Genomic DNA, 13,338 nt, shown 5'->3' with positions numbered 1-13,338 from the left:
TACACAATATCTTTCTACAAATCCAGCCCTACAAAGGATAATAGATGGAAAACACCAACACAAGGAGCGAAACTTCACCCTAGAAAAAGCAAGAAAGTAATCTTTCATAAACCCAAAAGAAAGATAGCCACACAAACGTAATTCCACCTCTAACAACAAAGATAACAGGAAGTAACAATCACTTTTCCTTAATATCTCTTAATATCAATGGATTCAATTCCCCCAAAAAGACATAGACTAACAGACTGGATACATAAACAGGATCCAGCATTTTGTTGCATTCAGGAAACGTACCTCAGTCTCAAAGACAGACACTGCCACAGAGTAAAAGGTTGGAAAACAATTTTCTAAGCAAATGGTCCCAAGAAACAAGTTGGAGTAACCATTCTAATATCGAATAAAATCAACTTTCAACCAAAAGTTATCAAAAAAAATAAAGAAGGACACTTCATTCTGTTCAAAGGAAAAATCTACCAAGATGAACTCTCAATTCTGAACATCCATGCTCCAAATGCAAGGGCACCCACATTCATAAAAGAAGCTTTACTAAGGCTCAAAGCACACATCACACCCCAGACAATAATAATGGGAGACTTCAACATCCTACTCTCATCAATGGACAGATCATGGAAACAAAAATTAAGCAGAGACACATTGAAACTAACAGAAGTTATGAACCAAATGGATCTAACAGGTATCTATAGAACATTTCATCCTAAAGCAAAAGAATATACCTTCCTCTTAGCACCTCACGATTGACCATATATAAATTGGTCACAAAACAGGCCTCAACAGATACAAGAAAATTTAAATAATCCCATGCACCCTACCAGATCACCAGGGACCAAGGCTGGTCTTAAATACCAACAAAAAACAATGGAAAGCACACATACACATGGAAACTGAACAATGCCCTACTCAATGATAATTTGGTCAAGGATGAAATAAAGAAATTAAAGGCTTTTTAGAATTTAATGAAAATGAAGGCACATCATACCAAAACTTATGGGACATAATGAAAGCAGTGGTAAGAGGAAAATTCATAGCTCTAAGTGCCTCCAAAAAAACAAACTGGAGAGAGCTACACTAGCAGCTTGACAGCACACCTGAAAGCTCTAGAACAAAAAGAAGCAAATACACCCAAGAGGATTAGATGGCTGGAAATAATCAAACTCAGGACTGAAATCAACCAAATAGAAACAAGAAGAACTATACAAAGAATCAGCAAAACCAGGAGCTGGTTCTTTGAGAAAATCAATAAGATAGATAAACCCTTAGCCAGACTAACCAGAGGGCACAGAGGCAGTATCCAAATTAATAAAATCAGAAATGGCCAGGCAATGGTGGTGCACGCCTTTGATCCCAGCACTTGGGAAGCAGAGGCAGGCGGATTTCTGAGTTCGAGGCCAGCCTAGTCTACAGAGTGAGTTCCAGGACAGCCAAGGCTACACAGAGAAACTGTCTTGAAGAAAAAAAAAAACACAATAAAGTGAGAAATGAGAAGGGAGACATAACAACGAAATATATCTTAAAATAATTATTCTGTTTATTGAATATTAACAGTTGAAAATATTAAAATCATGTTCCACCAAAAATAAAAATCTTTTCAAAGTGGGACCAAGGACATGGCTTGCTGTTCTCCCAGAGGTCCTGAGTTTGGTTGTAAGCACTCATGTCAGATGGCTTACAACTGGTTTTAACTCCAGATCAAGGGACTCTGTCACCCTCTTCTGGCCTCCACAGGTGTCCATTCACATGCATGCATTCATACAGTCACAAACATGTACATATAAAAAAAATTTATATCATATACATGATATCCTGTACTATTATACATTACATATTAATTAAATAAATATATATTATATATAAATAAATGTCCCATATGATCTTTTTTTTAATGAATAAGAGAAAGAAAACTCCTAGGAAGCCTGGGCATGGTGGTGCACACCTGTGATCCAAACTACTTAGAGGTTGAGGCAAGAAGATCACAGGTTCAAGACTGTGCTATACAGTGAGACTTGAAGAAATGAGAGAGAGAAAGAGAGAGAGAGAGAGAGAGAGAGAGAGAGAGAGAGAGAGGGGGAGAGAGAGAGGGAGAGAGGGAGAGACGGAGGTGGTGGTGTTAAGAGCCATGGGTTGGAAAAGGCTTGGCCGTGACAGGGCCAAGTGCACTGAAGAACTCACAGCAGCTCTAGTCACCAACGCAAGCCAGGTAAATTTCCAGCATGGAGAGGGAAGGGGCTCGTGAGAAGAGGAAGGGAGGAGCGAAGAGGAGGGAGGAAAGAGGAATTGAGAAGAAACAGAACAGAAAGAGAGGGGAGGGAAACCCCAGGAAGATTCTCAGGATTGAGTTGGTCCTGGAGCCCAGGCTTGGGTTCTTCCTGTCTCTCTTTTCCATCCTCTTCATTCCCACTGCCTACCTCAGCTCTAGGAAATGATGCTCTAGGAAATGAGTGGTTCAACTTCCTCCTGCCTGTTCCTGATTGGTCAGACCTTGGTCATTTATGCCGTCTCTGAAGAAAGAAAGGAGCCCCCACCCAAGCTATAGACCTCGTTGACTAACATTGTTGTAGAGAAACTCGGAAAAATGCATGAAGTAATAAAATCAAACAAATTCCAGGTATTCCGATCAAAAAAATATATGTAATATGTAGCCAAAACAGGAAATGTTGCCTACTGATAGTTAAGGCAAAATTGGGGTTAGTATACAGCTGAGCACTTACCTGGCATGTGCGAGGCACTGGGTTTGCTCTCAACACAGCAAAAAAGAAAAGAAGAGAAGAAGGAAGAAATAGCCCAAAAATCTAGGGCTCCAATAATTGAGAGCTGGATCCTAAACACATGCTGCTGCGGTACCAAACCTTCTCTGTTTGGTAATGAGGGATCGATCCCAGGGCCTTGGCAAAAGCAAATGCTCTGAGAAACAAGCAAAATGGAGTTGCTTTGTGGCCTCTCTCAAAATAATTCCAAAACTTGATTAGTGTCTGTGACCTTTCTACATTCAGACTTAACCATCAATGTACCACCACCAACGCAGTAGTATTCTATGCCTAAAATAATGACTTCATTTCTCATTAAGCCTTTAATACATCCAGTGTGTTCATTTCTGAACACAGGAGTGCCTACATTTGTTAGCTGTCTGCTTTTTGGAGGGGGGGGGTGCTCTCAAATATATCTTGGAATACACAATGACAGAATTAAGTTAAAAGATACTGAAATTCTTGAGCTAGAATTAAGCTATGTAGAAGATTGACAATGTGTACTCAGTATCTTTCTCTTAACCAAGTGAATAAATGTTTTCCAGAGAGTTGTGATGTTTTGAATAAAAAATGCCCCCCATAGGCTCATATATTTGAATATTTGGTCCTTAGTGGAGCTGTTTGGAAAGTATTAGGAGATGTGACCTTGTTAGTAAAGTTATGTCACTGGCAGTAGGCTTTGAGGTTTTAAAAGCCCACAACATTTCCAATTAGCTCTCACTGTCTCTCTGTCCCTCTCTGTCTCTCTGTCTCTCTCTGTGTCTCTCTGTCTCTGTCTCTCTGTGTCTCTGTTTCTCTCTCTCTCTCTCTCTCTCTCTCTCTCTCTCTCTCTCTCTCTCTCTCTCTCTGCATCTCTTTTCCCCCAACTCTGCCTCGTAGTTGTATCTCAAGATGTAAGCTCTCCTCTACTGCTCCAGCACCGTGCCTGCCTGCCTGCCTGCTTGCCATGCCTCCCACCATGATGGTCATGGACTTATCTTTTAAACTATAAGCCTCCCAAAAATCTTTCTTCTATAAGCTAACTTGGTCATGATGTCAGATCACAGCAATAAAAAGTAACTAATACAAAAGTGTATCCCAGAGACTGGAGATATGGCTCAGTGGTTTAAAAGCACTTGCTATTCTTGCAGATGATCTAGGTTGAGTAGGTTAAGTTCCCAACACCCACATGATAGCTTACAACAATCTTTATCTTCAGTTCCACGGTATCTGAAGCCGTTTTTTTTGTCTCTGCAGGCACACAACATGCATACAGTACACACACACATCCATGCAGGATATATATATATATATGTATATATTAAAAATAATAGATCAGAAAGTGAGAGAGTCTACCCTATCTCAAACAGGCCAATGACTACACAGTGTTCAGAGCTACCAGCCTAAGACTTGTGGAGCACCATGTGTCTATCTAAAACAGGTGATGGGACTTTCAGGGGCCATGAAATCGGACCCACAGTTTACACACGAGTTGTGTTCTATGACCATAAGCAAGTTATCTAGACTCCCTGAGCCTCATTTTTCTGACCTGTAAATCAAGTTGAAATAGCTCCAACCACAGTAATATGGGTCATTCTAAATGACTAACTGCTCACATTTACTTGCCAGCACATCTGTTGGAATCTACTAGCCTTGTGGGACTGAGCAACTACTAGATTTTGGACTTCCCATTCACAGCTGACCATTGTTGCAGAGTTGGACTACAGACTGTGAATATCAATAGTGGGGTCTCTTTCCAGACATGAGTTCTTGGCAGGAAGTGAGACTTGGCTCTGGACACAAAAATTTGGAAAAAGTTTATGGGCCTAGCGTATATACCAACAAATAGCCCATTTGAAAGTCTTCCCAGAGATAACTTCACCAAGAAGCCCAGTGATAGGCAAAGGCCAGATGACGAGAGCCCCATCCCCAGCAGTGGCAGTTCAGATGCAGACCAGTGAGACCCTGCCACTCCAGAGCCTGAGGAACAGGAAGAAGGAAAACCTTCTGCCACCCAGCAGCAGAAAAACACCAAACTCTTTAGCAAAACGACTAGTAAGTTATCCACTAGTGCTAAAAGAATTTAGAAGGAGCTAGCTGGGATCACCCATGATCTTCCTTCTAACTGCAGTGCTGGGCCTAAAGGAGGTAACATTTATCAATGGAGGTCAACTATACTTGGTCCACTGGGTTCTGAATATGAAGGTGGTAGTTTGTTTGTTTGTTTGTTCTTTCTGGATATCACATTTTCTTCAGATTATCCATTTAAGCCACCAAAGGTTACTTTCCATACCAGAATCTAACACTGCAACATCAACAGTCAGGGAGTCATCTGTGTGGATATTCTAAAAGACAACCGGAGTTCTGCTTTGACTATTTCAAAGGTTTTGCTCTCTATTTGTTCCCCTTTGACAGATTGCAACCCTGTGGATCCTCTTGTTGGAAGAATAGCCATTCAGTATTTGATCAACAGAGCAGAACATGACAGGATAGCCAGTGGACCAAGAGATATGCAACATAATTCACATCATTTGTATGCAGCGTAAAGGAGCAGAAGGCCTCTTCCCACTGTGCTGCGGATCTTTATAGCCTTTACAATACGGACGTCTGTGTATATGTTATACGGATTCTACTCTTGCCTTTATTTATCCTTTGGAGTCTGGGAGACTCCCCCAAAAGATAAAAGATACCAAGAGTAGAACTTTGTAGCTGTAGATTAGTTTATATTTAAAATGCCAGCTTGCAAGTCTTGCTTTCTGGGGATATCAAATGTATTTTGTGATGTACTAAGGATTCTGGTCCTGAAGTCTACCAAATATTATAGTGCATTTCAGCCTAATTCATTATATGTATTAAGTTATAAAAGTAGCTGTAGATGACTAGGAACTATGTCGTTTATATTAAGCCCAGATCTATTTCTGAGTATCTGGTTCATGCAGTTGTGAAAATGTTTTACCTTGGTCAGTGTGTAATGAGAGGATTTCCTTCTATCCTTTGTTGCTCAAGAGACCACTGATGTATCATCTCAAACACAATAAATATGCTCCTGAAAATAAATGACTAACTAACCTATAGTAGATACTGAATAAATGTTCATTATTAATATAACTACATATAGTCAGTTTTCACGGTTCTTATTCTGAAATTTCAAATCTGTGTATGGAGATGTGTTTCTAGGGAGTGTTTATGGGTGCATTGTGGTCATAGACCAACATTCAAATTACTTTCCTCCTTATTTTTGAGGTAGGATCTCTCACTGAACCTGGAGATCACTGATTGGCTGGCTTGATCATCCAGCAGGTCACAGTTATCTTCGTGTCTGTATCCTCAGCGCTGGATTATGGGCATGAGCCATCATACCTGTCTTTTTACATGGGATCTGGGGATACACACTCAGATATCCATGCTTACATAGAAAGTATTCTACCAACTGAGCCATCTCCCCAGCCTAAATCCCATTTTATTTTTATTGCCACATAATTAATCCATAGTTCATCCAACCTAAAACTGTCACTCATCTACCATGTTTACTCACAAAATGAGGACATATGCTTCTGTGTATGTGTGTGTGTGTGTGTGTGTGTTCATGTGCTGATGCTATAACCAGATACTTTACCATCAGTTCTGAGTTCTGACACTAACTCTCTGAGATAGGTTCTACTGTTGTTCTTTCTTTTTGAGGAAACTGAACCCCAGAGAAATTAAGTAACTTACCAAAGGTCACAGAGTTAGCAAACATTACTAGACTGAGGGTTTGAACGCAGCTAATCTTCCTCCAGAGTCCTCCATCTTCTCTTTGCGGGGATAGGAAGCACCTCAGCATGTTGCCCAAGCTTGCCTCTAACTCTTAGGAGACTGGGACTGCAGACACACATAGCCGTACCCGCATGCCACTTGCTTTGTATATTTGCTGTTCAAAGCACAGATGACAAACAAGGACAGGTTAAAAGATAGAGAAAATAGCCACTAGTTCTATCACTTACTTGTAAATAGCTAATGCGATGCAGCTCTTGCTGCAAACCTCACCCCTTGTCGAAGAAGCTTCCTTATTACAGTAGACGGCAGTTATAGAGAGACCCAACAGTTTGGGGTACAAGCAACTGTGGAGTGGTCAGCCACAAATCACATTCCTTCCCCACCAAGGCTCAGGAAACATCACAGAAGAGTTGGCAGAGGTAAAGACCATAAGTGGGGAGACCCTACCCTGCTGCAAAAGAGTATCTCCTGGGCATGGTGGGGCCATTGCACTCAGGACTCACAGCACCTCAGTTTGCCAGCACAGATGTGCGCAGGATCAAGCTCATCAGCACTACAGCACGCAAAGGGACAGGACTCATAGGCCTGTCCATGGCTGCAGGACTATTGGAGCTGCTGGCTGCCAGAGTAGAGTGAGGCACTTTACTTCAGGCATTGGCCTGGTAGATTTCCCTAGTGGAAGGCACCTACACTCATGTGCATATTGGCAGCAATAATTTTAGACCCAGTAGGACATAAGGAAGAGGAGTTGGAAGGGAAGTATGTGAGGAGACCCTGGAAAAGCTAAAGTAGTCATATGATCTAAATACATTGTATTCACATAGGAAGTTACTAAAGACTCATTTTGCCTCTGCTAGTTGGGGCTTGGGTTTAGGTCTTTCAAAGACTAAGCAAGCAATCTTGTTCGGAGCTAGTTTTTGAGGCCCATCGCCATAGAGGAGCCATCAGAGAAAGTCGACCCAGTTGAGCACCCAGAAACTCCTCAGACGAAAGATGAAGAGGACTCATCTGATGATTACAGACGTCCTACAACCAGAAACACTAGTAAAGGTCATGAGAAAGCTAACCCTGAAGCCCAGTGCCTAGTGGTCAGCAAGTCATCGCAGCCTACGTCACCTGATTGCGAGCGTACCTGTGGAGAACAAAAATGAGAAAATCCCGGGAAGTTCAAAGTGCCTTTCCCAAGAAAAGGGTCCGCACGTTGGTGCTGAAAGATGCTATAGCAAAGATGAGATTTGTTCGGATTGTGCGGAGACAAAGAAGGCTTGAAAGGCAATGAGTATAAAGGGAACTGTGAGCCGTTCAGATGCCTCTGCACCCTCTGTCGTTATCAAAGATGGGATCCTTCTGAGAATGCTAAAATTGGGAAGAATTAGGACAGTTTAAATTGTACACTACCCTTGCTGTTAATGATGCCATACAACAGATGTGAAAGCTGGGGTTTGTTTGTTTTTTAAGATTAAACTTTTCCTGGTGCTGGGGAATCTTCTAACTTGTTAACCTTTAAATTATATATAGGATGTGTGACTATTGGATTTCATGTGAATGACTTAAATTAACCCAAAGAATGAGACAAAGAATTCTGTGAACTTTAGAAGCTTCAAGCCCGGGGCTGAGAAATAATAGAGAATTTGGAGTGGTTTGGTTTAGAAGGTAATTGGCATAGATCTTCTGCATTTTCTAGTTTGCAGAAATTTGTAATAAAGGCATTTTTGTTATCTTGAAAAAAAAGGGAAGCTACTAAAGGATAAATGAAAGTTACAAATAATTGAAAAGAACATTTAAACGGCAACCTGTTGTATTTAATCATCTAACACCCCTATGAAGTAGGTGCTACCATTACTGCCATTCCAAACACAAAGAAAATAAAGCTTAAAAATATAAAAGATTTGCTCAAAGTCGCATGGGAGGCGAATACTGGAGATGGGCTCGACACTGGCCATCTGGGCCTTGTGTTCAGTTATAACACTCTCCCGACTACCATACTGTGGGATCAGGATGGTGATGCTGTCGGTATTAAGAAGCCATGTGTCTTTCATTCAGAGGACACCAGCCACTAACAATATGGCCTATTAAAGATGGTGAAGTACAGCCCACAGAAGCTAAAGAACACCAGACAGCTACAATGCAGTAGACTCAATCTAGTCACTGTGAGAGCAAACTGCAGGCAAATTTGTGAAGCAAATTAATGTTTCCTCTGGGGCTTCCAAACTCTTTTTCAAACCTCTTTCTCTCATCTTGAAGATTCCCCTCAGTGCTATTGGAAAGGAATATATCCTCTTCAAATTATTATGGCTCGATTAAGAACTCAAAATGGGTTAATATAGAACTATCGGTGTCAGCTCCTCAGAATGCTAATGATGCCGGTAGAAAGTTCAAAGGCAGGATGCTCCAATGAAATATGAATTTCTAACATTCCAATGTGGACCCAAGGACAAGAACTCTTTACTACCCAGAGCCAAAATGTGGAGGAACTGGAACTTTGGGAGAACTTTTAGTTTAAATCATTAAATTATGCATTTTAAAAGCAGACCATTTAATAATAATAGATGCTGGAAATAGAGTTGACTTCATGGGCTTTTTTTAGTTGACAGAGTCTAAAGATGTGAAGGTGCAAATAACTCCTAGGAGGGCAAGTTCAATCTAAAACTGAAGGGGACACCAACACATAGCAGACACCGACCGAAGGATCCTCATATGCTATTATTCCTCATAGCCTCCTTAGAAAGCCATGGCCTAGTTGATTAATGAGGGAGAATGCTTTTTAAAACATAGTTTAGGGTAGGTGTACTGGCGGGTTTTGTGTGTCAACTTGACACAGGCTGGAGTTATCACAGAGAAGGAGTTTCAGGTGGGGAAGTGCCTCCATGAGATCCAGCTGTGGGGCATTTTCTCATTGCCCCTTGTGGGTGGTCCCATCCCTGGGCTGGGGGTCTTGGGTTCTATAAGAGAGCAGGATGAGCAAGCCAGGAGAAGCAAGCCAGTAAGAAACATCCCTCCATGGCCTCTGCATCAGCTCCTGCTTCCTGACCTGCTTGAGTTCCAGTCCTGACTTTCTCTGGTGGTGAACAGCAAGATGGAAGTAAGCCAAATAAACCCTTTCCTCCTCAATTTGCTTCTTGGTCATGATGTTTGTGCAGGAATCGAAACCCTGACTAAGACAGTAGGAAAGAAAAAGACTTTGTTTTGACTCCACGCATTTTTATTTTGTTCCATTAGGCTGCCCTTCTGCAACAGAAAAAAAAAAAAATGCCTCTCCCAGGGCCACAAAACTCACCTTGGCCGTGGGTGCTAGGAAAGGCTACAGAGAGAAAAGAAGACAGCCAGCCCCAAAACCGTGCCTGTGATGAACACACAGCATCACAGCCCTAAAACAAGGGTCCTTCCAAGTGGCCACTGGCTTCCCTAGGCGGTCCGTCTCAGGGTTTCCTGTGTTAATTTTCAGATATGAAATATTCCACTCTTTTGATCTTCAGTTGATGATATTATCTGGGGAGCTTCTGGAAGTGTTTGGAGGTGGGGCCTCACTAGACGAAGCAGGTCGATGGAAGTGTGACTCCGAAGGTTATGGCTGATCACCAGTCCTTCCTCCTCAACTTTCTATCCAGTATGAGATAAAGATCATCTTCTGCCACATGCTCTGTGCTGTGCACTGCTGTGATGCTCTGCCAGAGTCCATGGGGCCACGTGACCAGAGACTAGACCTCCTAAAACTACGAGCCAAAAAAAATCTTTCTTCCATGAGGTTGTTTGTGCCAGGCACTCCATCATGGCATACAGCTAGGAAGAAGACAGAAACTATTACTTATGTTCTGTTTACTTTGTCCGTTTCTATCCAACTCACTATCCCATCCCAGGAAATGGCTGCTACCTACATCAGTTAACTTCCTGGTTAACATCATCCTGGTCCATCAACTTCCTGTCTACAGTCCTCTGAGCTACTCGGCTACAACCTCCTCACCAAATAGATCAAAGCCTCTATTCATTGAGACAGGATCTTACTGTGTAGCCCTGCCTGCCCTTGCATCCCAAGTGCTGGGATTAAAAGCCTGCACCACCACAGCTGGCATCTTTATTTTATTTGTGTAGGTCTAAGTGCAGCACATGCATGAAGTGCATCTCATGGAACTGGAGTTACAGGAAGTTGTGAGCTCGCCAATGTGGATGCTTGGAACCTCCATGCTCTGCAAAAGCAGCTCGTGCTCTTAGCCATGGAGCCATCGCACGGCACCTTCCTTTATCTTGTTACCGAAATAGAAAAGGTAATTGACAAAGAAAAGAAGATGAACAATTCTTTTACTCTTTGGAACTGTTTAATGTTTTATTTATAGTGTGTGTATTTGAGTGTATGTGTGGGTATGTGTGTGTATACAATGTGTGTACAAGCACACACATATGGGAGTCATAGGACATTTTTTTTTTTGAGACAGGGTTTCTCTGTGTAGTCCTGGAACTTGCTCTGTAGACCAGGCTGGCCTTGAACTCAGAGATCCACTTGCCTCGGACTCCCAAGTGCTGGGATCAAAAACGTGCACCACCACCCCTGGTTTAGAGGACAACCTTCAATAGTCAGTGCTCTCCTTATAACATGGGTTCTGGGGAACCAAACTCAGGTCATCGGGCTCGGCAGATCCTGTATTATTAGTCTTTTTTTTATTATTATTTTCATTTTCTGTTGATGAATGTTTTGTCTACATATATGCAGGCATTCCATGTGTGAGCCCGATGAGGGTATCAGATCCCCTGGAACTGGAGTTATAGGTACTTGTGAGCCTCTGTGAGATGCTAGGAATGGAACCCAGTCCTCTGGAAGAACAACCAGTGAGTTTAACCACTAAGCCATCTATCTCTCCAGCCACCTGTATGAGATCTTAAAAGTTTTGGTTCTTTCTTTTTGGTTTTGCTTTTGGAGACAGAGTCACACTACATAACCCAAACTGACCTGGAACATGCTATGTAGACCAGGCTGGCCTCAAATGTGCGTCAATCCTCCTGCCTGTTTCCTGACGATTCCATGCTGGGATTACAGGTATATCCCTAAATCTTTTTTTAACATTGCTTATTGGGAGGTGTTGCTTGTGCAGTTGTGCATACATAGAAATCAACAACTTTTGGGAGTCCATCCCCTCCTTTCACTTTCTAAGGATGGAGTTCAGGTTGTCAGGCTTGGCAACAAGCACCTTTGTCTGCTACGCCATCTTGTCCCCAAATCCATGATTTCTGCAAGGGATTACTTATCCTTGGACCTGGGAATATAACTCAGTGGTGCTAGAGTGCTTATCTAATATGTATGAGATTCCAGCCTCAAAAAATATCATAGATTAAAAATAAAACAGATTTTTAAAAAAAACTTTTGAAGACTATAGCTGAGCATGAGATCTTATACATTAATCCTAGAACTTGAGAGGAAGAGGCAGGCAAATGTCTGTGAATTTGAGGCCATCCTGGTATACAAAATGAGTTCCAGGATACCCAGGATGAGAGAGAGAAAGAGAGAGAGAGAGAGAGAGAGAGAGAGAGAGAGGTGGGAAGGGGGAGGGAGAGAAAGAAAGAGGTATACATACATACATACACACACACACACACACACATGCACACACACACACACACACACACACACACACACACACGCACAACACTGAAATGCAAGTGGTTCTGTCTGGCTTCACCTGCACTGTGTAACTGCTCTGTCAGAGGCCCATTGGTGTTCCAGAAGTCTTCTTGGGAGGTCTCCTGTGCATCCCAGAAGCAGCCTGAGCAAGGACTAAGGACAGACCAGGCAAAGTACACAGGTTTAATCCCAGCACTGAGGTGGATGTGGAGGACCAGGAGTTCACAGTCATCCTTAGCTACATAAAATCTGAGGCTAGCCTGGGCTATGTGGGACTGTCCAATATTTATATAGGCCAGTGAGATGGCTCAGCCAGTAAAGATGATGGCTTCCAAGTCTGACAACTGGCGTTTGATCCCCAGAATTCACCTGGTCAGAGGAGAGAAGCAACTCCCACAAGCTGTCCTTTGACCTCCACACATGTGCATGGCATGGGCATAACAATACAAATAAAAAAATACAAAAAATAAAAAAATAAATTTAAAAAAAAGATCATCCTGTATAGTCATGACCAAAGACCGGTCTCCTATGATTGTAGATTTAGCCAAGATTGAGATTATCCATCACATTAGACCAAAGAACCATGAAAATTTGCTCTAGGTAGCATCTCATCACAAGGTCCCCAACAGGCTGGGAGCTTTGTTTTGTATTTCCAAAGAATATCATTGGCATGGGAGTGTAGCTCCATAGTAAAACACTTGCCTAACGTGAGTAAGGCCCTGCATTCTATCTTTAGCATGTCAGTAACAATGATAATGAAGAGGAAACGGAAAAGGAGGAGGAAGAAGAGGAGGAGAAGAAGGAAGTGTTGTTCAAGGTCCACACTGAAAAGGAAATAAACATTGATTATTTTTTTAGGCCAGTCCTGCTTCTGCCTTCACAGTATTAATGCACTGAGAAGGTGGGGACAAACTTTCTCCAAGATGGTTATCAGTGTTACAGCTCTTTTTATTTGGGCGTAACAGGGGCTAGCTAATCCCTGGGGAGTAGGTAGGGGTTCTCAAGGTGTGTGTACATTATTGGGTGAGGTGCTGGGTATGCTTCATTTGCATGAAGAGGAATTCCATGTGCTTGTTGGACATGTCCTTATAGGGAGAGGGGAGCTTATATCTGTAATTTGGCCATCAAGTTACAGAACTGCCTCAGCAGTGGCGGAGGTGGGGGTCATAGGGCTATGTGCCCAGGAGCATGCAGGCCCAGACCTGCTACTCTCAAGATGAGATTTTCCTG

General features: G+C 42.3%; 1 pseudogene; it reads left to right on the top strand.

The window, feature by feature from the left end:
• The first annotated feature begins 4,561 nt into the window (after positions 1-4,561).
• On the top strand, positions 4,562-5,262 carry LOC116098505 (annotated as a pseudogene).
• The last annotated feature ends 8,076 nt before the right edge of the window (positions 5,263-13,338 follow it).

This window comes from Mastomys coucha, unplaced genomic scaffold (genome assembly GCF_008632895.1).
Source record: "Mastomys coucha isolate ucsf_1 unplaced genomic scaffold, UCSF_Mcou_1 pScaffold20, whole genome shotgun sequence".
Classification (NCBI taxonomy): Eukaryota; Metazoa; Chordata; class Mammalia; order Rodentia; family Muridae; genus Mastomys; species Mastomys coucha.
Note: the sequence above shows the minus strand (reverse complement) of the source record. Positions and strands in the feature narration are given on the sequence as shown.